Genomic DNA, 27,689 nt, shown 5'->3' with positions numbered 1-27,689 from the left:
GAGGGGTCTCAAACCATCTTAAGAACCTTCCCCGGCCCTAAAAACCTTTGCATACAAACTTTCACGCCGATCGGTTCAGTAGTTTCCGAGTCTATAAGGGTCAGACAGATAGAAATTCATTTTTATGTATATAGATCTGAAGCATTTTATAGGAAATATTAGACAAAATGAGACACTTATCCGTGTTCAAAAATATATGGGAGGCCTATTATGATATTTCCATAACACAGTCAAGGTTTTCCCTGTCTTTTCGATCGATGTGAACATATGCATTAGCAAAATCCTCTATTTGTAGGGAAAATTGGACAAAATAGGACACTTCCAGTATTCTAACGGGAAAGGGGTCGGCACCATCAGATTCTTTGGATTTTTGTGATTTTTTTAAGGTAATCTCCAGATATGTACATACCGTGGTTGAATTGCGTCCGTTTTTTCTCTCGAATTTGCACACTGTGCAGCGTTGCAGCGGAGGCCCAACTAAAAAGTGATCCAAGTATTAAAATCCCAACCAGCGAATCACGACTGTATTAATTATAGTATTGTTATTATTTGGAAACAAAATAAAAATAAACTTAGTTTGAGTTTTGTATTCTTTACAACAAATAATTTCACAATATATTTCGAGGGAAAAATTAGTAAGAATGCAATTAAAAAGCTTGCTGAGGACTGCTGGAATACAGTTAAAGCAGCCATTAACGACGCAGCGGAGAACAACGTCGGGTATATGGGACGAAGTCGACGAAACGATTGGTTCGACGAAGAGTGCAGAAAAATTCTGGAGGAGAAGGACGCAGCGCGGGCGGTCGCGCTGCAGCAAGGTACCCGGCAGAACGTGAAACGTTATAGATAGAAGCGGAGACAGCAGATCCGCCTTTTCAGGAGAAGGCCTTGAAGAAGCGGAGTGCGAGGAGATGGAACAGCAGTGCCGTTCTAAAGAAACACGCAAGTTCTATCAGAAGTTCAACGCATCCCGCAAAGGCTTCGTGCCGCGAGCCGAAAAGTGTTGGGATAAGGATGGGAGCATCTTGACGGACGAACGTGTGGTGATCGAAAGGTGGAAGCAGCAGCGAGGAACATTTGAATGGCGCTGATAGTACAGTCAGTGAAAGTCAAGGCAGCGGAGGAGATGACTACGTCAGTTCAGCGGACGATGCAAGACCTTGAGGGATGTTTAGGATGCCATCCAATAGCTAAAGACCAATAAATCAGCTGGTAAGGATGGTATCGGAGCTGAGCTCATGAAGATGAGTCCGGAAAATCTAACCACTTCCCTGCACAAATTGATAGTTAGAATCTGGGAAACTGAACAGCTACCAGAGGAGTGGAAGGAAGGGGTTATATGTCCCATCTATAAGGCAGGCAACAAGCTGGAGTGTGAGAACTTTCGAGCGATCACCATCCTTAATGCCGCCTACAAAGTGATATCCCAGATCATCTTCCGTCGTCTGTCACCATTAGTGAACGAGTTCGTGGGAAGTTATCAAGCCGGCTTCGTTGACGGCCGCTCGACAACGGACCAGATCTTTACTGTACGGCAAATCCTTCAAAAATGCCGTAAATACCAGGTCCCAACGCACCATCTGTTCGTTGATTTCAAGGCGGCATACGACAGTATAGACCGCGTAGAGCTATGGAAAATTATAGACGAGAACAGCTTCCCTGGGAAGCTTACCAGACTGATCAAAACAACGGTGGATGGTGTGCAAAACTGTGTGAAGATTTCGGGCGAACACTCCAGTTCGTGCTTGTTGTTCAACATTGTGCTAGAAGGTGTCATGCGGAGAGCCGGGTGTAACAGCCGGGTACGATTTTCAACAGATCTAGTCAATTTTTTTTGTTTCGCGGATGACATGGACATTGTCGGCCGAACAAGGTGGCAGAACTGTACACCCGCCTGAAACGTGAAGCAACAAAAGTTGGACTGAATGCGTCAAAGACAAAGTAATGCTGGTGGACGGAACCGAGCACGACAGGGCCCGCCTGGGAAGCAGTGTAGACGGGGATACCTTCGAGGTGGTCGAGGAATTCGTCTACCTTGGATCCTTACTAACGGCTGACAACAACGTTAGTCGTAAAATACGAAGGCGCATCATCTGTGGAAGTCGGGCCTACTATGGGCTCCCGAAGAAACTGCGGTCAAAAAAGATTCGCCACCTCACCAAATGTGTCATGTACAAGACGCTAATAAGACCGGTAGTTTTCTACGGACATGAAACGTGGACAATGCTCTAGGAGTACTTGCAAGCACTCGGAGTATTCGAGAGACGGGTGCTTAGGACCATCTTTGGCGGTGTGCAAGAAGACGGTGTGTGGCGGCGAAGAATGAATCACGAGCCCAGCTCAACGGCGAACCCAGTATCCAGAAGATAGCTAAAGCCGGAAGGGTATGATGGGCAGGGCAAGAATGCCGGACAGCAACCCTGCAAAGATGGTGTTCGCTTCCGATCCGGCAGGTACGAGACGCCGTGGAGCGCAGCGGTGGGCAGACCATGTGCAAAATGACTTGGCGAGCGTTGGGCGCATTCAAGGATGGAGAGATGCGGCCTCGAACCGTGTATTGTGGCGTCAAATTGTTGATTCAGTGTTATCTGTTCAGATGTAGACTACATAAATCAATGAAATTCATACTGTTATATACCAATCGGCTCAGCTTGACGAACTGAGCAAATGTCTGTCTGTCCGTGTGTATGTGTGTGTGCACACGTGGCATAAAAAACATTAGCCTATTTTTCACATAGGAATTCTAAACCGATTCACTCGTAGCAAGTTGCAATCGACAAAGAATAAAGCGTAGTTGATCACTATTGAATTTGATAACGATTGCACATTCCAAAAAATTTTAAATATTCAAATAGTTATGATATATCGTGAAAAAGTCATAAAATGCTATAAAATGCCTTGTAGAGTCAACCAATGCAAGCTCTTCTACTTGCTTTAGTACAAGACTTGAGTACGAGCCTCACGAGTTCCCCGGAACAAGTAAAAATGGCTTAAGCGCCACTCCCGAAGGAGACCATCTACCACGTTTATGGGTTGCCCGACATATGAGACCCTTATGGGGAGGGTTCAAGTTTTCCCAAAAATCGGAAGGAAACGAGTTGGCTGGCAGGGGAGTACAAGGGATTCACGACTGGAAGAAAAGACAAAGGAAAGCGTCAGTGTTCAGAATACTGATTCCCTCCGACGTCGTCAATAATGCCTTCGCGGCTGCTATCATCACCGGACGCTTGACCCTAAAACACTTCGAACGATCCAGTTCGAACAAAAAGCTATCCGTGATTGGTTTCAGGGCCAACATTCCCAGTAAATTAACCTGCTAAACTTCAAAACAAAAGACTCGAAAACGTGAAGAATCTTCTTCAGAATTCCCTCCTGAGGAACCGTCCAGATACTTCCTTGCCGTAGTGTATTTGATCACAGGATTCAAAAAAAGAAAGGATTCTACTTCATTTTACAATACAAATTTATTCCTCTTCTTTATCGACATCGATTTGTTCTTGTGTGGGTAGACCTACTCTACTGGTTTTCCCTCAATCTGACTAACGTGCGGAAACTTATTCATTTTGGGAGTACAATAGGGGTGTGCAAAGTTAATTTTTGCCGATTACCGAAGAATGGACGAACGAACGGTAGGTTCAGCTCAGGCTAGGGGCAAATTATCACCAAGCGCTTGGGAAAAAGTTTACATGCATGTATTCACGGTTTGTCTACTTTACTTCATAGGAGCTCGGCGTCCAAAGATCAGTGTTGGTAAAAACTCAAAATCTCAAAACTCATGGATGATTTAAATCAAGCGTAAGTTGAAACGCACCCAACTCAGCACCTAATAACTCATGGATGAGTTGAATCTTTTTTGACGTAGAACTACGTCTGTCTTTTCTATATTGGGGTACACTTTAAAATTGCAAAAAATCGAAAAACGTCACGAAAATATGATAGACTTTGATCGTTAATATCTCAGCCATTTCCCGACGGATTTTCAATTTTCTTGGACCATTCGATCAAGGAAGAGTCAACGCTTCATTCCCGATGTACACTGAAGGTTTTTTACGCGGTTGTTTTTTACGCAAATCGCTTTTTATGCGATTTTTTTTTCACTCGAATTTTGGGATTTCTGCGGTTCATTCAGACATACTTTGGAATTTACGCGGGGTTTAACTTTGCTTTAGTTCACGTGGCCCATATCATCCGCATAAAAAATTACTCCAGTGTATTACAATATATACGTATGATAATATTTAGTCTACGTATGATAATATTTAGTCTATTTACGTCTATTGATGCCAGTAGAGAGGCTCGGAATCTTTTTCGTTGCTGCAGTAAATGCGTTCTGGTAATCTTTCTTCGGCTCTTGGTGTCTGCTGGAGTAAATGCGAAGTCCGACTCCTCACGTGAAGGAATGATAATTATTATCAATAAACTCTCAAACTGTCAAGCAGCGGCCAAGGCAACGCAGCGGTACACTATAAGCCAGATCTTTGGAATTATCATTTGATAACTTCGCAGGTGTGAAAAGTAGGCGAGTTGTTATCGGCGATATCTTTTATTAATTGATAATTTGGATATGTGATCGCTTGAGAGTGTTATTCATCCTCGTTCATTTGAAAAAAATATTTTTATCATCCTTTTTGAATGTTAGTCTAAAATCTCACTCAATCTCAGGAGAGCAGGATAAACAGCGAAAACAGATTCACCCTGGGCTTGAAAAACGCTTGCTTTAGTCTCATCGAACAGAAAAGTCGAAAACCTGTACATTACATACAACTACGTAGTTCAACGTCACCTTTGCGTACAACCCGATTGGGCTGCACCTTTAAGTTCTTTTTTACCGTGGAATCTGTTTTTTTCCCGTGGAATCTCGTTTACAAACGTGCCGACGATAACGTGGCGACGATTATGGCGTTTTCAGCTGTTTTGGCAGAAACAAGAAACGGCAAAAAATATGTTTGCTGGGGCACGGCTGTGCGAATCTCGGTAAAAGTACAACATTTTGCTGAGATCCCGGTAAAAAAAATTAAGTGTGTACGCTGCCCTCTCCGGCCGGCCACGTGTACCGCCGGGAATGCCTCGAAGCTGGCGAGTGGGGTCGAAGGCGGTCGCTGACGGGGGTTGTGGTGTGACGGGCCTCACAACATTCGCTACCAATCTGTTCAAGACCATGCCATTGCATGACGATTATTTTCTACTCACATTGCACATTTATGTAACACCAGAATTACCTTTAGCTTCCAAAATCAACGCACGCACTACTCTACGTTACTTGCACACACTAGGCTCTCTAACTTGCCTGCCTAACTGTTTGAGGGAAATGGGGGAAAATCCAAATTAGTAAGGCAGAAAATCTTCACGTTTTTTCTAAGTCCACACCTGAACTTCACACCACGGCGCGGGAATAAACTAGGACCGCTTTCGCCTCTTCCACAGACCAGATCGAAGTGAAAGAGTCAAGTTCAAGGATCCTCAGATCAAGGCGCGGGATTTCAGATCTCTGTCGCCGGAGATTCCGCGGAAATCAACGAAGTTGATTATTCGCAAAAAGTCGAAAAAATCCCTATCCCGAGCACCGATCCTTTCCTTTGTTGAGGATGCTAATTTAATCATCTCCGAACATTTGGAGCCTATCTTCCATCTCGTTTCCCAACCAGAATACTAATTTAAAAGAGCTGGGGTCAACGATACTTGAACCCGGGTCATTGCCCGATCCCGCACATGGTCGTATGGTTGACGGCTTTACCTTTTGCGCCAGACTTTAACCATGAACTTATTTCCCTCGTGTCTGCAGCTAATGAACATCGTGAATCAATGAATTTATGAACTATGCCGCTACACGTACGCGCATGAATGAATTTCACAAAAATTACCCTCCACATGAGTGGTCTATTTACAATGGATAGTTCAATTTCAAATTTATTTTTTGTACAACTTTAAATTCAAATATTCGTGGTACTGCCACAGAACTTTTGAAAATACACTCACAAATAACTCAACATTTCAACTAATTTTCCGGCTCGGATTGTTAGATTATGTACGAGAAAGGCACAATCACTGCTAGGTGGATCAATCTGGGTTTTTTGATACCAAAAGACTCAAAATGCGTTAAACTTTGAGAATTGATGTTTTGAAAAAAAAAATCGACTGTTTTGGGACTTCGAAAAAAATTCTTATGGCGAAATTAAATACCGGACGTTACGCAAACATTTCCTAAGCTCTAAAATATGCACCTATGCTAAATTTGAACTCCATCGGACATGATTTAGGGGTGTTCAAAATCCTGCTATCAAAGTTTTGAATTTTTTGTAATTTTGATAACTTTTGAGATCAAATACGGTACCGCATGAATTCCAAACACAACGTGTAAAGATCAAGTTACAAAAAAATCGAAATTTTAATTCTTATACAAGAACAACAAAAAATTCTCAAAGTTTCATGCATTTTGAGTCCTTTTGCATCAAAAAACAAAAAAAAATCCCTCTTGTGAGAAAAAAAATGTTTGATTAAATTTGAGCACCCAATTTGATTTGATTCAGCTCAAATTTTGCATAGGGGGATAATTGTGGCTACGAAAACGTTTGCGTGTCGTCCAGTGTTAAAATTCGATGAAAACATTTTTCATCATCCGAAAAAAATGTTCTAAGAAAAAAAATCGATTTTTTTCAATTTTTTTTTTTGAAGTTGCATTTGTTAAGTCATTTGGCATCAAAAACAAAAATTCGATTTTCGACTTTTCCTTTGGTCCCCCTTGGGAAAATTTTCATGGATAAAAATTTCAAAACTTTGATGAATTTTGGGCACCTCTAAATCATGTCCGATTGAGCTCAAATTTTGCATGGGGTCATATTTTGGGGAAATGAAACTTGTGAGCAATGTCGTTTTTTGAAATTCAAAATTGCATTTTCATTGGCACCCTACTGTTCATATGTGACAAAAGATTTAATTATGCTTATATTATTGTTAGTATTTCATCAAACTCCTATATGAAGGGCCAAAAATGGTTCTCTTGCTACTCCGCTTATTTCCACCGGAGAGCATTTCTCAATTCCTTTCATTGCATTTTTCATTTGTTTCTCCTCTTTTTCAGATCATCTTGTGCTTTTGCTACTCCGTCTATTTCCACCAGAGTGCCTTTCTCATCTATTTTTTCACGAATTTTTCACCTACTTTCTCTTTTTAACACAAAAAATACCACCGCATGGCCAGCTACTAACCGCGCCAGGTCGTGGCCGAGTCGTTGGTCCTCCATTGTCCAGGTCTCGCGTCCTTAGAGGACTATCGCAGAGAGAAAAATCATAAAATATTGAACACCACTGTTTAGCGTTGAACTCACTCACTAATTTTACCTTCTGACTCAATTGAATTTTCACACAATTTTGAACTGAACGTGAGTATATATTCACGCATCTTTGCTCTTCAGCTAATTCATAGACGAAATGTTCCTAAATAATGCGCCAACAAATTTTGTTTCTTCAGAAATCACCTAACAAAATGCGCAACTACATTTTTGATCTGTTCTAAAGAGTATTTAAATAAATCGCGCCACGTGGCGCACGAAAACTGCATGTTTGTAGCTTTTTTTAGAGTTTTTTTGTAGAGTTTTTTTTTATCTATTACTATAAACAAAAATTTGGTACAGGATCGAATGATTCGTACTTCACTATGCTGATTTTGAATTTGACTAAATATTGATCGCTGTTTCCACAAATGCCGCCGAAAAGAAAGAAACTGCATTCGACATGATGATTTGCACATTCTTCCAGTAGGATTCGAAAATTCCCAATCAAGAGCCCTATTATTGTGGACATTCAGTTCCCTTCAAAGAACTGAGACCATCAGCCTTCGACCGTGTTGCATTGCAGCGTCATGTCGCACTCATTGACTGTAAGGAAAAATCGAATAGTTCACCATCACGGCACGTTTATCGCGCTTATCGTCCCATTGGATGTTTGGACAGACAGCACAAGGTCGGCTAGGGAGAGTCAATGTGGTTCCCTTCTATGCATACTTCTTTCCCGTCATCGCCTTATTACGGCTAGTTAGCACCAATGATGAGCGCTATCGGCTGTTTATGAATATGTCGAGCCACAGTGGGAAAACGTTTCGGAAAAATAAACGGAACTTTTGGGAAATTCCTTCCGGAATTCAAGGACTTTATATCCAGATGGGGTAATCCTATAAGAATTCGGAGGAACTCCTCCCGAAATTCTAAAGAATTCTTATCGAAATTATAAAAAATCGAAGCGATTTCTCCCGAAGTTTAGAGGAATTTGTAATGGAATTTGGGAAAATCCTTCCCAGAATTCATCAGAAATTCGAAGGTATTCCTCCCAGAATTTGGAAGAATTCTTTCCGAAGTTTGGAGGGACTCTTAGATTTTTATTCCGAAATTTGTTGAAACTTCTTCATACCTTATTCCTGTGAAAATTCTTCCACATTCTTTCGGAGTTGCTTTCAAACTTCTTCAAAATTGCTTCCAGAATGTTTCGGAATTCCTAGCAATTTCCTCTAAAATTCATCAAAATTGCTTCTTTTTTTGGACATGGTTGGATATTTGAATATGACATTACGTATGCATACCTGTAGATATATTCAAGAATTACTTATTTAATACTTAATTTCGACCAACAATTGTTTGAATACCCACCACCATGGTTGCAAACCGACACGCCAATAATGATGAATGATCGATTCGTCCGGTCTTCTCGTTCTCGAGTCAAAGCTGGTGCTGGTGGCGTTCCAGCGCCTGCTGCCTGATCCATGATAATTCAATTTCCTTTGCGCTGCGGCTGCCTGCTTTATCGTCGCTCGATCCCAGAGTCAACGCTTTCTTGGATCCACATCAAATCGATTACCTCGTCGCAGTCAATCAAGCGCCGTTGTTGTATCAAGAGACTATCATCGTTTGTGGTTGGTGAATTATTCCTATCCATACCGAATGATGGACGCTTTTGTTCTTCGGGAACACATCGAAGGATTCGTCCGCTAATTATCACCTACAGGGACCGCGCGGTACTGAACGGTGTCAAAAAGATTAAGGCCTATAATTAATGCTAATCGTAATCATATTTATGATAATTAGATTGATGGTTCAATCATCCGTCTTTCACATAGTGAGAACTTTGCCTAACAAAGTAACGAATTTCTTATCGAAGGTTAAACGTTCATGGAGTGCGTATCAATTTGATATCCACGCTCCTGATTATGATGTCTTCGGAAATTTCCAAGAAATTGGTCTGTCTTCAAGTCGGATGAAGTTGCACCCACGACTACGGCAACAGACGCGCCAATCCGATAATGCATTCGCCCCCTCCCTGTGCCGGTTTTTCGTTCGAGGTTATCCACAATCCGGCGACCCACTCTTCTCGTGGAGAATTGACTGAACTACGTCCGCTCGCTCGAACGACCATTTCGGTCAAATACGATTATGAATAATTCTCGCATATTAAAAACTTTGCTAGCCAACGACATAAAGCGATCCGACGCTGTCGCTGCTCCCCGTGTGTCTTTGAAAGCGATCAAGCTTCGGAATCGAACCATCTACCCAATTGGGGGGCGAAAAGTGGCAAATGTTTACATACGGCATATGCTCCCTCTTCTGCTGATGTTAATGCAGTTGCAGTTGGACGGAACATTATGGATGCATTCGTCCGTCCGTCCGTCCGACCGACCATTTGATCGGTTTGTTTATTAATATTCAGGAGCACCTTGGACGACATGTCCGATTGTGGCAATCCGCGTGCAGCACGGTTTTCGTTGCAATATCGTGTACTCGCGACCCGGGAGGATATTCCCCGGATTCGATGGTTGCCCGTGGGGGCCAAATGCCGGCCCAGTTCCAGCGCCCGAGTTGGCGGCTGCTGGTTTGGTTTGTTTGCATGCTGCACCGGAATTTGCATAAATTCGTGGAATACAAAAGTTGTCCCACCGGAGAGCGTGAACAATCGTTACGGCACGAGGTGGATGCAAATGTGCAGCGGTTTAATTTTTCGATCGCCGTTACTTTTTGGAAGTGCACGGATTTCAGAAAAAAAAATGTGGGTCTGCCAGGGTTGAAGAATGTAGATTCGTCTTGTCAATTTCCGTGTGTGAACGATTATCGTAACATTTTTTTAGGCCATTAGACGAAAAATGGACGCTTCAAACAATTTCCAAATTTTATTCAGTGGTTATTAGTAACCTTAACCTTAACATATATTATTACCCCTAGAGAACGTGCCGAAATAGATCGTTTATTCATTATTTCGAAACACTATTTGAAAAGAATAATTTCGGCAAGTTGAAGCATGAGGACTTCCAGAGCCGGAAAACGACGACGATCGACTGCCTGCCTACTCGGGATTTGGAACGCGAACGGAAACGGCTTCCAGTCTTGGATGAGATACAGACCAAGAACCGCTACAACTAACCGATCCGGAAGCGATTCTGCGTTTTCGTTTATTTGGCAAGTCCACTGCTACCGGTGCCGCTTTTAATATTAAGACGACTCCTGTCGCTGTCTGATTTACTTGTGGAGACCATAGCTTTTGAAACAATGCTTGATTTCTGTTTGTAAAATGCTTCTGGTGCAATGATTATTTCTCTTCGTCTATCTTGCGGGCATGCAATACGTCTGGGGAAGTTAGATACGGGTTGACGACAGAACTTGTACTTTTGAGGTTGAAATCATCAAATGTTGAATAATATGTTAAGAATATGCTTTTGAACTAAAATCTAGAGTCCAAAGGTTCCGAAGCCTTCATTTTAAAGGGATGAAGGCTTTTTTTTTTCCAAAAAGTTCAGTTGCAAGAGGATTGGAAGAGGATTCTTCTACGCTTCTTGAAATCCTCGGAATCTTGGGAAAGAGGCGCGGATGACGCCTTTCAAAAGGTTCGGAAGCATCCTGTCAAGAGGTTCGGAGCCCTCCTTTCAAGAAGCTCGGAGGACATCATTCAACAGGCTCGGAGGATTCCTTTCAAAATATTCGGCTTTCTTCTTTCAAAAGACCCGGAAGCCTTCTTCCATAAGGTTCAAAAGCCTTCTTTCAAGAGGCCCGGAAGTCTCATTTCAAAAGGCTCGGAGGCTTCTTTATGGGAGGCCCAGAAGCCTCCCTTTGAAAGGCTCGGAAGCCTTCCTTGAAGAAGGTCGGTGTGCAGAATTCCCACTGGGCAGTCCGACAACGTAGCAGTCACTGGGCATCTCGCCCATCAGGACGGTCTAGCCCAGCGGTTCTCAACCTTTTTAATGAGAGGTACCCCTTCGAACTTTTGCATTTATTGAGGTACCCCCTGTGTTTTGCTGTAAATGAAAATAAGCGTAACTGAAAAAAGATCTTAACACTAACGGTATATAGCGCATAGTTAACTAACAGTTTATATCCCTAACGGCTCTCCATAAAGTGAGCTGAAATGTTTATTATTCTTTCCAATTCATATTAAGTTTCACCATCAAGCTTCCTACATGACTATTGGAGGCTTGTGAGCCCCGCACCACTTGTAGGCTACTGCCACCACAGTAGGCTACTACGCTTCTTTAAGAAAAGCTTCCGAGCCTTTTCAAGGGAGGCTTCCGGGCCTCTTGAAAGGAGGCTTCCGGGCCTCTTGAAAGAAGGCTTCCGGGCCTTTTGAAAGGAGGCTTCCGGGCCTCTTGAAAGGAGGCTTCCGGGCCTCTTGAAAGGAGGCTTCCGGGCCTCTTGAAAGGAGGCTTCCGGGCCTCTTGAAAGGAGGCTTCCGGGACTCTTGAAAGGAGGCTTCCGGGCCTTTTGAAAGGAGGCTTCCGGGCCTCTTGAAAGGAGGCTTCCGGGCCTCTTGAAAGGAGGCTTCCGGGCCTCTTGAAAGGAGGCTTCCGGGCCTCTTGAAAGGAGGCTTCTGGGCCTCTTGAATGGAGGCTTCCGGGCCTCTTGAAAGAAGGTTTTCGGGCCTCTTGAAAGGAGGCTGGGGCCTCTTGAAAGGAGGCTTCCGGGCCTCTTGAAAGGAGGCTTCCGGGCCTCTTGAAAGGAGGCTTCCGGGCCTCTTGAAAGAAGGCTTCCGGGCCTCTTGAAAGGAGGCTTCCGGGCCTCTTGAAGATGGCTTCCGGGCCTCTTGAAAGGAGGCTTCCGGGCCTCTTGAAAGGAGGCTTCCGGGCCTCTTGAAAGGAGGCTTCCGGGCCTCTTGAAAGGAGGCTTCCGGGCCTCTTGAAAGGAGGCTTCCGGGCCTCTTGAAAGGAGGCTTCCGGGCCTCTTGAAAGATGGCTTCCGGGCCTCTTGAAAGATGGCTTCCGGGCCTCTTGAAAGGAGGCTTCCGGGCCTCTTGAAAGGAGGCTTCCGGGCCTCTTGAAAGGAGGCTTCCGGGCCTCTTGAAAGGAGGCTTCCGGGCCTCTTGAAAGGAGGCTTCCGGGCCTCTTGAAAGGAGGCTTCCGGGCCTCTTGAAAGGAGGCTTCCGGGCCTCTTGAAAGGAGGCTTCCGGGCCTCTTGAAAGGAGGCTTCCGGGCCTCTCGAAAGGAGGCTTCCGGGCCTCTTGAAAGGAGGCTTCCGGGCCTCTTGAAAGGAGACTTCCGGGACTCTTTAAAGGAGACTTCCGGGACTCTTTAAAGGAAGCTTCCGGGCCTCTTGAAAGGAGGCTTCCGGGCCTCTTGAAAGGAGGCTTCCGGGCCTCTTGAAAGGAGGCTTCCAGGCCTCTTGAAAGGAGGCTTCCGGGCCTCTTGAAAGGAGACTTCCGGGCCTCTTGAAAGGAGGCTTCCGGGCCTCTTGAAAGGAGGCTTCCGGGCCTCTTGAAAGGAGGCTTCCGGGCCTCTTGAAAGGAGGCTTCCGGGCCTCTTGAAAGGAGGCTCCAGGGCCTCTTGAAAGGAGGCTTCCGGGCCTCTTGAAAGGAGGCTTCCGGGCCTCTTGAAAGGAGGCTTCCGGGCCTCTTGAAAGGAGGCTTCCGGGCCTCTTGAAAGGAGGCTTCCGGGCCTCTTGAAAGGAGGCTTCCGGGCCTCTTGAAAGGAGGCTTCCGGGCCTCTTGAAAGGAGGCTTCCGAGCCACTTGAAAGAAGGCTTCCGGGCTTCTTGAAAGATGGCTTCTGGGCCTTCTGAAAGATGGCTTCCGGACCTCTTAAAAGGAGGCTTCCGAGCCTCTTGAAAAGAGGCTTCCGGGCCTCTTGAAAGGAGGCTTCCGGGCCTCTTGAAAGGAGGCTTCCGGGCCTCTTGAAAGGAGACTTCCGGGCCTCTTGAAAGGAGGCTTCCGGGCCTCTTGAAAGGAGGCTTCCGGGCCTCTTGAAAGGAAGCTTCCGGGCCTCTTGAAAGGAGGCTTCCGGGCCTCTTGAAAGGAGGCTTCCGGGCCTCTTGAAAGGAGGCTTCCGGCCTCTTGAAAGGAGGCTTCCGGGCCTCTTGAAAGGAGGCTTCCGGGCCTCTTGAAAGGAGGCTTCCGGGCCTCTTGAAAGGAGACTTCCGGGCCTCTTGAAAGGAGGCTTCCGGGCCTCTTGAAAGGAGGCTTCCGGGCCTCTTGAAAGGAGGCTTCCGGGCCTCTTGAAAGGAGGCTTCCGGGCCTCTTGAAAGGAGGCTTCCGGGCCTCTTGAAAGGAGGCTTCCGGGCCTCTTGAAAGGAGGCTTCCGGGACTCTTGAAAGGAGGCAATATGTTTTGATTGGAATTGTACGAAGTCCGCCATTACGCATGTTTCTCCGAGGTACCCCCTGCGGCTAGCAAAGGTACCCCCAGGGGTACATGTACCCTAGGTTAAGAATCGCTGGTCTGGCCGATAGGACAGATCGTTGATGGATAGGCTTGTGTGAATAGCGAAGGTAGAAATGAAAACAATTTTCATTATTCTAAAGTCCATAAAGAACATCTTATTCTATACTAAAAATAATATCGTATCGAAAATACGTGAATTTGAAACGCCTAATTTGGTTTATGTTTAACAAACATCAATAGGGTAACATTCCTTAAAAGTACAGCTGATATGATGGGCAATAATATGGAATTTATTCTAGGGATTAGTGAACTAATAACTAAAATAAATCTATAGTTTAAGCTGCTACTAAGAGCTGCTCGAAAACGGTGGTGCATTTATTAAGGTAAATCCGAACATTCAAAAAAAATTGATAACGGATCTAACCTCAAACACGATGGTAAAAGCTGGGAGCTTTACGTTAACTCCCTGTGGTGTTTGTTCGGAGGCATCAGAAACCAACGAAGGCATGGTCGGATGCGACGCTTGCGAGCTATGGTTTCACTTCCGATGCGTTGCAGTTTCGGAAGAGCTCTTGGAAGATATAGACAAGTGGTTCTGTCCATCAGAGTCCTGTCAGAAGGTGGCGGAAGAAACTCGTAAGAAGGCGAATGCTAGCAAGAAAGCAGTGAAGTCCAAGGGAACGGAGTCACGAACACAAGACGAATCGGAATCCAGTGTTAAATCTGATCACCAAACCGCTCTATCGCTGGAGAAACAGTTGAAAGCGCTGGAGCCAGAACGGAAGGTCAAAGAACAAGAAATGGAAATCGAGAAAATCTTGAGAGAGAAGCGGATCGAAATGGATAGAATCTTGAAGGAGAAGCAGTTGAAGATCAATAATAAACTAAGGGAGAAGGAATTGCAGCCGGAGAAGAAAATGCTCGAGAAGGCACTTCACGAGGAGCAGGTCCATGCTGATCGTATGCAGCAGATGCGAGAATCGTATCAAAATGCGATCGAAAATATGAAGACTATGTCCGTGAAATCGAAGAAAGCCGTCGTACAATCAAAGCTTGAGAAAGCGGACGTTTGAAAAGTCGCAGGACGTTTTCCGGCTGCAGAAGAAGGATGTTCGTATAAACAACAGAAGGCGCTAAGTACGCCGTTACGCAATCCAGGCGTGTCGTTAAGAGCACTTTCGGAAAAGCAGCGGAGACAACTCCAGGTATCGGAACTATCGTCAGACGAAGATCACGATTCCGAAATATCAACAATTCGGAGCCGTCATCTGGAGAAGAGCCAAGCGAAGAATCGGATGAATCGAGCTTTACCAAACGCGAACTACGACGGAGGAAGAAGGCAATGTCACACGGGCTAGACTTAGAGAACTTAGTTCGCCTACAGGACAGTGTTCGTCGACAATTGTTGTTGCCAAAGTCCGTACCGAAGGTGATCAACAAACTCCAGCAGCTCTATGGTCGTCTGGAACAACTTTTGAATTTCCATCTGAGAAAAGTGAAACAATTGGACCCCCCCGAAAGCAGATAGATTGGAAACGTTCATTCCTTTCGGAAACGTGGTGGAACAACTATGTGACCATTTGAAGGCAGCTGGGTTGAAAGAGCATTTGATCAATCCGCTCCTCATCCAAGATTTGGTGGACAAGTTGCCGGCAGGTGATAAACGAGAATGGGTTCGATACCGAAGTATATCCGCCAATCATCATCACGGAATCAGTAATGACGACCTCTTCAATTTGCTGAAGAAGCATTACTCTTTGAAGGAATCGGCAGTCGAAATACCGCAAGAAACAAAAGATGAGAAAAGGGCGCGTGAAATTCTGGAACAAACAACCGTTCTTGTCGGTGGCCGCTTCGAAACGGGTTTGCTGTGGAAATCGGAGGATCGTATGTTTCCTGACAGTTCTCCGATGGCACGTCGGAGATTCAAACAGTTGGAACAACGTATCAAAAAATCTCCAGAAATGTACGACAAGATCAGGAAATAGGTCGAAGACTATCAGACTAAAGGGTATGCCCATCTAGCAACATCGAAGGAGCTAGCGGAAACCGATTCGCAGAAGAGGTGGCACTTGCCACTGAATTACGTACAAAACCCGGAAAAGCCAAACAAAATTCGTCTGGTTTGGGATGCTGCAGCAACAGTCAGCGGCGTTTCTCTCAACAGCCAATTTTAAAGGGACCCGACATGCTCACGCCTCTAATAGCGGTTCTCATCCTTTTCAGAGAGCGACGAATAGCCTTTGGTGGAGATATTCGTGAAATGTACCACCAACTACGAATTCGAGATGCCGCCCAGCAGGCGAAGTGTTTCTTGTTCAGGAAAAATCCGGAGGACGCTGAACCAAGAGGGTACGTCATGGACGTAGCTACCTTTGGCTCAACGTGTTCTCCGTGCTCGGCTCAGCACGTCAATAATCGAAATGCGTCGGAATTCTCGTTACGGTACCCGTACAAGCATTATGTGGACGACTACTATGATAGTGTCGATACGGTCGAGGAGGCAGTTCGCCGTGCTGGAGAGGTGCGATTCATACACTCAAAGGCAGGTTTCGAGATACGAAATTGGGTGTCGAAATCCTCTGTAGTTCTCCACAGTCTTGGACAATAAATTCAAGCGGACGACGTGCATTTCAACGTCGATAAAACTACGGTGAACGAGCGAGGCCTCGGGATTATCTGGAGTCCAAGTCAAGACACTTTCTCATTCGCTTCCACTGACCACCGTTCTGAGCTATAGCCATATCTCAAAGGTATTCAACGACCCACAAAGCGATTGGTGCTAAGTTGTGTCATGGTATTTTTCGATCCACATGGACTTCTGGCGCCGTTCACGATCCATGGAAAGATGCTGGTCCAAGACTTGTGGCGAACGGGATGCGGATGGGACGAAGAAATAGACGACAGTGAACATCGCTGACGTTATTACAAAATAGGGGCAAGGGCGTCCACTGCAATCTAACAGCTCATGGTTCATATTTTCTGCTGCAGTCCGAAGATGAGTGGCCACTGGGACAATTTCCGGCAGTTGACATAAGTGAAGAAATGAGGGCTCAGGTCTTACATCACGACGTCTCTAACATCGGATCAATCATCAATGCTAATCCAACGAATCGTTTTGCTCGTCTTCTCCGAAGTATAGCCAACGTAGTTCGGTTCATTGCAAAATGTGGTTGAAAACTAGCAGGAAATCCGATTGCTTCTTCCTCCTTCTTTCTTCCTTCTTTCTTCTTCCTTCTTCTTTATTCCTTCTTCCTTCTTTTCCTTCTCCCTTCTTCCTTAATCCTTCTTCCTTCTTTCTTTTTCCTTCTTCCTTCTTCCTTATTCCTTCTTCCTTCTTTCTTCTTTCTTCTTCCTTCTTCCTTCTTCCTTTTTCCTTAATCCTTCTTCCTTCTATATTTTTCCTTCTTCCTTTTCCTTCTTCCTTCTTCCAATAACTTCATACTACTCATTTCTCATTTGTCTTTTCTCACTTGCATCTCACTACTAACTTCTCACTTCATAGGGAAACGTATTTCAGCTATTCGGCCAAACGGCATTCGGCCAAATGGCGTTCGGCCAAATAGCATTCGGTCAAACGACATTTGGAGGAGCTTCCAGAGGAATAACCTGAGGATTTTCCGGAGGAATTCCTGGAAAAACTTCCGGAGGAATTCCTGGAGGAACTTCCGGAGGAATTCCTGGAGGAATTCCTCCGGAAGTTCCTCCAGGAATTCCTCCGGAAGTTCCTCCAGGAATTCCTCCGGAAGTTCCTCCAGGAATTCCTCCGGAAGTTCCTCCAGGAATTCCTCCGGAAGTTCCTCCAGGAATTCCTCCGGAAGTTCCTCCAGGAATTCCTCCGGAAGTTCCTCCAGGAATTCCTCCGGAAGTTCCTCCAGGAATTCCTCCGGAAGTTCCTCCAGGAATTCCTCCGGAAGTTCCTCCAGGAATTCCTCCGGAAGTTCCTCCAGAAGTTCCCCCAGGAATTCCTCCGGAAGTTCCTCCAGGAATTCCTCCGGAAGTTCCTCCAGGAATTCCTCCGGAAGTTCCCCCAGGAATTCCTCCGGAAGTTCCCCCAGGAATTCCTCCGAGGAGTTACTCCAGGAATTCCTCCGGAAGTTCCTCCAGGAATTCCTCCGGAAGTTCCTCCAGGAATTCCTCCGGAAGTTCCTCCAGGAATTCCTCCGGAAGTTCCTCCAGGAATTCCTCCGGAAGTTCCACCAGGAATTCCTCCGGAAGTTCCTCCAGGAATTCCTCCGGAAGTTCCTCCAGGAATTCCTCCGGAAGGAATTCCTCCGGAATTCCCTCCAGGAATTCCTTCGGAAGTTCCTCCAGAAAGTCCTCCGGAAGTCCCTCCAGGAATTCCTCCGGAAGCTCCTCCAGGGATTTCTGCGGAAGCCCCTCCAGGAATTCCTCCGAAAGCTCCTCCACGAATTCCTCCGCAAGTCACTCCAGGAATTCCTCCGGAAGTCCCTCCAGGAATTCCTCCGGAAGTTCCTCCAGGAATTCCTCCGGAAGTTCCTCCAGAAATTCCTCCGGAAGTTCCTCCAGGAATTCCTCCTGAAGCTCCTCCAGGAATTCCTGCTGAAGCTGCTCCAGGAATTCCTCCGGAAGCTCTTCCAGGAATTCCTCCTGAAGCTCCTCCAGGAATTCCTCCGGAACCTCCCGGAATTTCTCCGGAAGCTCCTCCAGGAATTCCTGCGGAAGTCCCTCCAGGAATTCCTCCGGAAGTCCCTCCAGGAATTCCTCCGTATGTCCCTCCAGGATTTTCTTCGGAAGTTCCTCCAGGAATTCCTCCGGAAGTCCCTCCAGGAATTCCTCCGTATGTCCCTCCAGGATTTTCTTCGGAAGTTCCTCCAGGAATTCCTCCGGAAGTCCCTCCAGGAATTCCTCCGGAAGTTCCTCCAGGGATTTCTCCGGAACCCCCTCCAGGAATTCCTTCGAAAGCTCCTCCAGGAATTCCTCCGGAAGTCCCTCCAGGAATTCCTCCGTAAGTCCCTCCACGAATTCCTCCGGAAGCTCCTCCAGGGATTTCTCCGGAAGCCCCTCCAGGAATTCCTCCGAAAGCTCGTCCAGGAATTCCTCCGGAAGTCCCTCCAGGGATTCCTCCGGAAGTCCCTCCAGGAATTCCTCCGGAAGTCCTTCCAGGAATTACTCCGGAAGTTCCTCCAGAAATTACTCCTGGAATTCCTCCGGAATTTCCTCCAGGAATTCCTCCGAAAGTTTTTCCAGGAATTCCTCCGGAAAATCCTCAGGTTATTCCTCTGGAAGCTCCTCCAAATGTCGTTTGACCGAATGCTATTTGGCCGAACGCCATTTGGCCGAATGCCGTTTGGCCGAATAGCTGAAATACGTTTCCCTATGAAGTGAGAAGTTAGTAGTGAGATGCAAGTGAGAAAAGACAAATGAGAAATGAGTAGTATGAAGTTATTGGAATAAGGATGAAGGAAAAAGGAAGAAGGAAAAAGAAAGAAGGAAAAAGGAAGAAGGAAGAAGAAAGAAAGAAGAAGGAAGAAGAAAGAAGAAAGAAGGAAGAAGGAATAAGGAAGAAGGAAGAAGGAAAACGAAAGAAGGAAGAAGGATTAAGGGAGAAGGATTAGAAGGAAGAAGGAATAAGGAAGAAGGAAGAAGGAAGAAGGAAGAAGAAAGAAGGAGGAAGAAGCAATCGGATTTCCTGCTAGTTTTCAACCACATTTTGCAATGAACCGAACTACGTTGGCTATACTTCGGAGAAGACGAGCAAAACGATTCGTTGGATTAGCATTGATGATTGATCCGATGTTAGAGACGTCGTGATGTAAGACCTGAGCCCTCATTTCTTCACTTATGTCAACTGCCGGAAATTGTCCCAGTGGCCACTCATCTTCGGACTGCAGCAGAAAATATGGACCAATGACCAATGACCAATGGGCTTTTGGATTGCAGTGGAGGCCCTTGTCCACATTTTGTAATAACGTCAGCGATGTTCACTGTCGTCTATTCCTTCGTCCCATCCGCATCCCGTTCGCCACAAGTCTTGGACCAGCATCTTACCATGGATCGTGAACGGTGCCAGAAGTCCAAGTGGATCGAAAAATCCCGTGACGCAACTTAGCACCAATCGTTTTGTGGGTCGTTGAATACCTTTGAGGTACGGCTCTAGCGCAGAACGGTGGTCAGTGGCGAATGAGAAAGTGTCTTGACTTGGACTCCAGATAATCCCGAGGACTCGCTCGTTCTCCGTAGTTTTATCGACGTTGAAATGCACGTCGTCCGCTTGAATTTGTTGTCCAAGACTGTGGAGAACTACAGAGGAGTTCGACACCCAATTTCGTATCTCGAAACCTACCTTTGAGTGTATGAATCGCACCTCTTCAGCATGACGAACTGCCTCCTCGACCGTATCGACACTATCATAGTAGTCGTCCACATAATGCTTGTACGGGTACCGAAACGCATTTCGATTTTTGACGTGCTGAGCCGAGCACGAAGAACACGTTGAGCCAAAGAAAGGTAGCTACGTCCATGACGTACATACTTGGTTCAGCGTCCTCCGGATTTTTCCTGAACAAGAAACACTGCGCTTGCTTGTCGGCATCCCGAATTCGTAGTTGGTGGTACATTTCACGAATATCTCCACCAAAGGCTATTCGTCGCTCTCTGAAAAGGCTGAGAACCGCTGTTAGAGGCGTGAGCATGTCGGGTCCCTTTAATAATTGGCTGTTGAGAGAAACGCCGCTGACTGTTGCTGCAGCGTCCCAAACCAGACGAATTTTGTTTGATTTTTTCGGGTTTTGTACGTAATTCAGTGGCAAGTACCACCTCTTCTGCGAATCGGTTTCCGCTAGCTCCTTCGATGTTGCTAGATGGGCATACCCTTTAGCCTGATAGTCTTCGACCTGTTTCCTGATCTTGTCGTACATTTCTGGAGACTTTTCGAGACGTTGTTCCAACTGTTTGAGTCTCCGACGCGCCATCGGAAGACTGTCGGGAAACATACGATCCTCCGATTTCCACAGCAAACCCGTTTCGAAGCGGCCACCGACAAGAACGGTTGTTTGTTCCAGAATTTCACGCGCCCTTTTCTCATCTTTTGTTTCTTGCGGTATTTCGACTGCCGATTCCTCCAAAGAGTAATGCTTCTTCAGCAAATTGTAGAGGTCGTCATTACTGATTCCGTGATGATGATTGACGGATATACTTCGGTATCGAACCCATTTTTTTATTCATTTCTTTATTTGGTAGGCACTCTGTGTTAGTTAACCGCTAATGTGCCAAGATCTACTGTGGTATTCTGCAGCCAGAATCCTCACAGAATCTATTTTTAGATTTTCCATTATTCATTGTTGTTGTCGTTGCTGGTCCATCTCGTCGTGAGTCCATTGTGTTCGTTTTGCCCATGTCGTGTATCCAATAATCGTTGCATTGTCCGGTTGCCATTTATCCGGGTAACGTTGGAGGAATGCCTCCGAGAAGAACAAGTTGTCAGTCGTCATCAGGCAGCCGTCACGGTGAGGCGTGCACCCCAATACGCCACCGCATAGGCTGCGCATCCGGTGACTGACGAGGGTTTTGGTGGAGAGGCTGGGAATCGAACCCATGACGTGTAGCCAACTACATATCGAACCCATTCTCGTTTATCACCTGCCGGCAACTTGTCCACCAAATCTTGGATGAGGAGCGGATTGATCAAATGCTCTTTCAACCCAGCTGCCTTCAAATGGTCACATAATTGTTCCACCACGTTTCAAATGCAAAGTTGTTCCGGACGACCGTAGAGCTGCTGGAGTTTGTTGATCACCTTCGGTACGGACTTTGGCAACAACAATTGTCCACGAACACTATCCAAGGCCGAGCCTTTTAGGCTGTCCTGTAGGCGAACTAAGTTCTCTACATCGTTGAAACCGCATGCTTCGTTAGAGGCCGATTGAGCTTTCGTTGGACCTGCTATGCGACGCCCCAGCCCGTGTGACATTGCCTTCTTCCTCAGTCGTAGTTCGCGTTTGGTCAAACTTGATTCTTCCGATTCATTCTCCGATTCTTCGCTTGGCTTTTCTCCAGATTACGGCTCTGAATTGTTGATATTTTCGTCGGGTTTTTCGTCGTCGCTGTCGTCAATGGAATCGTGATCTTCGTCTGACGATAGTTCCGATACCTGGGGTTGTTTCCGCTGATTTTCCGAAAGTGCTCTTAACGACACGCCTGGATGGTGCAACGGCGTACTTAGCGCCTTCTGTAGTTTATACGAACATCCTTCTTCTGCAGCTGGAAAACGTCCCGTGACTTCCGCTTTCTCAAGCTTTGATTGTACGACGGCTGTCTTCGATTTCACGGTCATAGTCTTCATATTTCGATCGCATTTTGATACGATTCTCGCATCTGCTGCATACGATCAGCATGGACATGCTCCTCGTGGAGTGCCTTCTCGAGCATTTCATTTTCCAGCTGCAATTCCTTCTCCCTTAGCTCATTATTGATCTTCAACTGCTTCTCCTTCAAGATTTTATCCATTTCGATCCGCTTCGCTCTCAAGATTTTCTCGATTCCCATTTTTTGTTCTTTGACCTTCTGTTCTCGCTCTAGCGCCTTCAACTGTTTCTCCAGCGATGGAACGGATTAGTGATCAGATTTAACACTGAATTCCGATTCGTCGTGTGTCCGTGACTTCGTTCCCTTGGACTTCACTGCTTTCTTGCTAGCATTCGTCTTCTTACGAGTTTCTTCCGCCACCTCTCTGATGGACAGAACCACTTGTCTATGTCTTCCAACAGCTCTTCCGAAACTGCAACGCATCGGAAGTGAAACCATAGCTCGCAAGCGTCGCATCCGACCATGCCTTCGTTGGTTTCTGATGCCTCCGAACAAACACCACACAAACACGTAAAGCTCCCAGCTTTTACCATCGTGTTTAAGGTTAGATCCGTTCTAAATTTTTTTGAATGTTCGGATTTACCTTAATAAATTCACCACCGTTTTCGAGCAGCTCTGAGTAGCAGCTTAAACTATAGTTTTATTTTAGTTATAAGTTCACTAATCCCTAGAATAAATTCCATATTATTGCCCATCATATCAGCTGTACTTTTAAGGAATGTTACCATATTGATGTTTGTTAAACATAAACCAAATTAAACGTTTCAAATTCACGTATTTTCGATATGATATTATTTTTAGTATAGAATAAGATGGTCTTTATGGACTTTCGAATAATGAAATTTGTTTTCATTTCTACCTTCGCTATTCACACAAGCCAATCCATCAACGATCTGTCCTATCGGCCAGACCAGCGGTTCTCAACCTGGGGTACATGTACCCCTGGGGGTACCTTTGCTAGCCGCAGGGGGTACCTCGGACAAACATGCGTAATGGCGGACTTCGTACAATTCCAATCAAAACATATTGCCTCCTTTCAAGAGGCCCGGAAGCCTCCTTTCAAGAGGCCCGGAAGCCTCCTTTCAAGAGGCCCGGAAGCCTCCTTTCAAGAGGCCCGGAAGCCTCCTTTCAAGAGGCCCGGAAGCCTCCTTTCAAGAGGCCCAGAAGCCTCCTTTCAAGAGGCCCGGAAGCCTCCTTTCAAGAGGCCCGGAAGCCTCCTTTCAAGAGGTCCGGAAGCCCCTTTCAAGAGGCCCGGAAGCCCCTTTCAAGAGGCCCGGAAGCCTCCTTTCAAGAGGCCCGGAAGCCTCCTTTCAAGAGGCCCGGAAGCCTCCTTTCAAGAGGCCCGGAAGCCTCCTTTCAAGAGGCCCGAAAGCCTCCTTTCAAGAGGCCCGGAAGCCTCCTTTCAAGAGGCCAGGAAGCCTCCTTTCAAGAGGCCCGGAAGCCTCCTTTCAAGAGGCCCGGAAGCCTCCTTTCAAGAGGCCCGGAAGCCTCCTTTCAAGAGGCCCGGAAGCCTCCTTTCAAGAGGCCCGGAAGCCTCCTTTCAAGAGGCCCGGAAGCCTCTTTTCAAGAGGCCCGGAAGCCTTCTTATAAGAGGCCCGGAAGCCTCCTTTCAAGAGGCCCGGAAGCCTCCTTTCAAGAGGCCCGGAAGCCTCCTTTCAAGAGGCCCGGAAGCCCGGAAGCCTCCTTTCAAGAGGCCCGGAAGCCTCCTTTCAAGAGGCCCGGAAGCCCGGAAGCCTCCTTTCAAGAGGCCCGGAAGCCTCCTTTCAAGAGGCCCGGAAGCCTCCTTTCAAGAGGCCCGGAAGCCTCCTTTCAAGAGGCCCGGAAGCCTCCTTTCAAGAGGCCCGGAAGCTTCCTTTCAAGGGGCCTGGAAGCCTCCTTCAAGAGGCCCGGAAGCCTCATTTCAAGAGGCCCGGAAGCCTCCTTTCAAGAGGCCCGGAAGCCTCCTTTCAAGAGGCCCGGAAGCCTCCTTTCAAGAGGCCCGGAAGCCTCCTTTCAAGAGGCCCGGAAGCCTCCTTTCAAGAGGCCCGGAAGCCTCCTTTCGAGAGGCCCGGAAGCCTCCTTTCAAGAGGCCCGGAAGCCTCCTTTCAAGAGGCCCGGAAGCCTCCTTTCAAGAGGCTCGGAAGCCTCCTTTCAAGAGGCCCGGAAGCCTCCTTTCAAGAGGCCCGGAAGCCTCCTTTCAAGAGGCCCGGAAGCCTCCTTTCAAGAGGCCCGGAAGCCTCCTTTCAAGAGGCCTGGAAGCCTCCTTTCAAGAGGCTCGAAGCCTCCTTTCAAGAGGCCCGGAAGCCTCCTTTCAAGAGGCCCGGAAGCCTCCTTTCAAGAGGCCCGGAAGCCTCCTTTCAAGAGGCCCGGAAGCCTCCTTTCAAGAGCCCCGAAGCCTCCTTTCAAGAGGCCCGGAAGCCTCCTTTCAAGAGGCCCGGAAGCCTCCTTTCAAGAGGCCCGGAAGCCTCCTTTCAAGAGGCCGGAAGCCTCCTTTCAAGAGGCCCGGAAGCCTCCTTTCAAGAGGCCCGGAAGCCTCCTTTCAAGAGGCCCGGAAGCCTCCTTTCAAGAGGCCCGGAAGCCTCCTTTCAAGAGGCCCGGAAGCCTCCTTTCAAGAGGCCCGGAAGCCTCCTTTCACGAGGCCCGGAAGCCTCCTTTCAAGAGGCCCGGAAGCCTCCTTTCAAGAGGCCCGGAAGCCTCCTTTCAAGAGGCCCGGAAGCCTCCTTTCAAGAGGCCCGGAAGCCTCCTTTCAAGAGGTCCGGAAGCCTGCCTGGAGGAACTTACGGAGGAATTCCTGGAGGAACTTCCGGAGGAATTCCTGGAGGAACTTCCGGAGGAATTCCTGGAGGAACTTCCGGAGGAATTCCTGGAGGAACTTCCGGAGGAATTCCTGGAGGAACTTCCGGAGGAATTCCTGGAGGAACTTCCGGAGGAATTCCTGGAGGAACTTCCGGAGGAATTCCTGGAGGAACTTCCGGAGGAATTCCTGGAGGAACTTCCGGAGGAATTCCTGGAGGAACTTCCGGAGGAATTCCTGGAGGAACTTCCGGAGGAATTCCTGGAGGAACTTCCGGAGGAATTCCTGGAGGAACTTCCGGAGGAATTCCTGGAGGAACTTCCGGAGGAATTCCTGGAGGAACTTCCTGAGGAATTCCTGGAGGAACTTCCGGAGAAATTCCTGGAGGGACTTCCGGAAGAATTCCTGAGCTTCAGGAGGAATTTCTGGAGTTACTTTCGACTCCCTGGATGAACTTCCGGTGGAATTCCTGAAGGAACTTTAGGAGGATTTGCTGGTGGAACTACCGGAGGAATTCCTGGAGGAACTTCCGGATAAATTTCTGGAGGGACTTCCGGAAGAATTCCTGAAGGAGCTTCAGGAGGAATTTCTGGAGTTACTTTCGAGTTCCTGGATGAACTTCCGGAGGAATTCCTGCAGGAACTTTCGGAGGAATTGCTCGAGGAACTATCTGAGGAATTACTGGAGGAACTTCCGGAAAAATTCCTGGAGGAGCATCTGGAGGAATTCCTGGAGGAGCTTACGGAGGAATTCATGGAAGAACTTCCGGAGGAATTGCTGGAGATATTTTCGGAAGAATTCCTGAAGGAACTTTCGGGGGAATTACTGGAGGAATTGCTGGAGGAACTCCCGGAGGAATTCCTTGAGGAGCTTCCGGATGAATTTCTGGAGGGACATTCGGAGGAATTCCTGGAGGGACTTCCGGAGGAATTCCTGGAGGGACTTCCGGAGGAATTCCTGGAGGGACTTCCGGAGGAATTCCTGGAGGGACTTCCGGAGGAATTCCCGGAGGGACTTCCGGAGGAATTCCTGGAGGGACTTCCGGAGGAATTCCTGGAGGGACTTCCGGAGGAATTCCTGGAGGGACTTCCGGAGGAATTCCTGGAGGGACTTCCGGAGGAATTCCTGGAGGGACTTCCAGAGGAATTCCTGGAGGAACTTCTGGAGGAATGCCTGGAGGAACTTACGACGTGCGGAATGCATTCAACAGTGCGTACTGGATGGAGATCGCAAACTCGTTGCTTCGACTGGGAGTTCCGGTTGGGCTGTACAAGATTCTGAAAAGCTACTTCCAAAATCGAGTATTGATCTACGAGACAGACGAGGGCTTGGTTAGCGCCCCCATCACATCAAGTGTCCCGCCGGGGTCAATTCTGGGTCCATTACTGGGGAACGACATGTACGATGGCATGCTGAGTACGGATATCCAGGAGGTCGAATTGACTGCAACCTATGCGATCAGTCTAGTAGAGGAATGGTTGCGCAGTAAGAAGCTACAGTTGGTGCATTAGAAAACGGAGATGATAGCTGTCAACAACCGGAAATCGGTGTAGGAGGCGACAATTCGAGTCGGTGGCTGCGACATCACCTCCAAAAGATCTCTGAAACAACGATGATGCTCTACGATAAGTTAAGCTTCAAACTTCATTTCGACTACGTGTGCAAAAGTGCGGCAAAGGCGATAGCGGCACTATTGAGGATGATGACGAACGGCTCTAGGATGCGCTCCAGCAAGCGTGGCGGTTTCAATACTGCGGTACAGAGGTCTAGTCTGGTTGTCGGCGCTGAGTGCAAACTGCGACGTGCAAAAGCTGAAGAGTACACATAGGCATATGTACCTGAGCTGAATGGCTCAAGCGCATCGAAAATTGGTTATCGGAGTAGGCTAGGTCCACCACCGGAGAACGGCTGAGTAGACCGTGGCGTGCGAATGCACCGGCTTCGGGGCATCATTGAACCGGAAATTCTCTTCACCCGGAATCTTTGGATCGACCTCGGCACTCGTCCGGTCACCAGTTGAGACGGGTGGTCGGTCGGTCGGCAGCGGTGTTCTTTATGCACTTAATATGTTAATTAATAAAGTGTAACTCTTACCTATTTCCAATGATTTGCTTCGATTTATCGCACTTGAAAAATGACTAAATTTTGAAACACAAACAATTTTTAACGATTCTTTTTTGCTTGCTTGCGGCAAGAAACCATATGCGTGTGAATGCTTCGATATTGGCTCTGATTATGTATGCTGTCCAACTACAAGTTTGACATTGCTCAGATTTGTCGTATCTATCAAGTGTCAAAAATTATTTACGGTGGCCCACAACCGGGGCCAGCTAACAACCAGGGACATTCCCCTACTATTTTGTTATTGAAAATAATCACATGGTAATAGGATTGAATTCTTCGTCAAACATAAAAAAATGATTATAAAAAAAAAACAGAGTCAGAGATAGACAACTTTTGATATCCGGGCAGCATCTTCTTAACAAAAGTTCATCCCTGTCTTACTTCGATTGACAATTGACTCATCACGAGATCCAACCGAATTGATTCGACCCCATGGTTTAATGCACCCAAGGAAGCAAATGTTAATTCGATTCCTACAGTCGCGGGCAGCAGAATTGTTGATGAACTCTAAAAGTTGATTGCTTTCGGAAAGAAAAGCATCCTGAGGCATCTTTGTTTGGTTCGATCAAAGCTCAACTCACTTGGGCGTGTAATGCATTATTTAGGGTCAAATCAACGATAGTGTAAAAAATTACCAGTGAAAATTATCAATCATACAATATTTTTTGTAAATTTAGATTTTTTATATAACATTGACCATATTTCTAATTTCTGGGTTAAGACAAATTGGTCCAGAAATAAGGAGGATGCATCTATGTAAATGACTTGTGTTTTACATAGGAAACCGGTAGAAGTCCTTTTTCGTGGTCCGCTACTGTATGTGCTCAAGTGAATGCTTCCACGCCG

The 27,689-nt window shown here is 46.7% G+C and overlaps 1 protein-coding gene across 6 annotated transcripts in view; it reads right to left on the bottom strand.

Moving 5' to 3' along the window:
* Positions 1-27,689, bottom strand: part of LOC134207865 (integrin alpha-PS2) — a 248,820-nt gene that overhangs the window by 47,279 nt on the left and 173,852 nt on the right. The gene's annotated exons all lie outside the window — the stretch shown is intronic.

The sequence above is a fragment of the Armigeres subalbatus genome, chromosome 1, assembly GCF_024139115.2.
Source record: "Armigeres subalbatus isolate Guangzhou_Male chromosome 1, GZ_Asu_2, whole genome shotgun sequence".
Lineage (NCBI taxonomy): Eukaryota > Metazoa > Arthropoda > Insecta > Diptera > Culicidae > Armigeres > Armigeres subalbatus.
The sequence above is the reverse complement of the archived record's forward strand: the minus strand, read 5'-3'. Positions and strand labels throughout refer to the sequence as shown.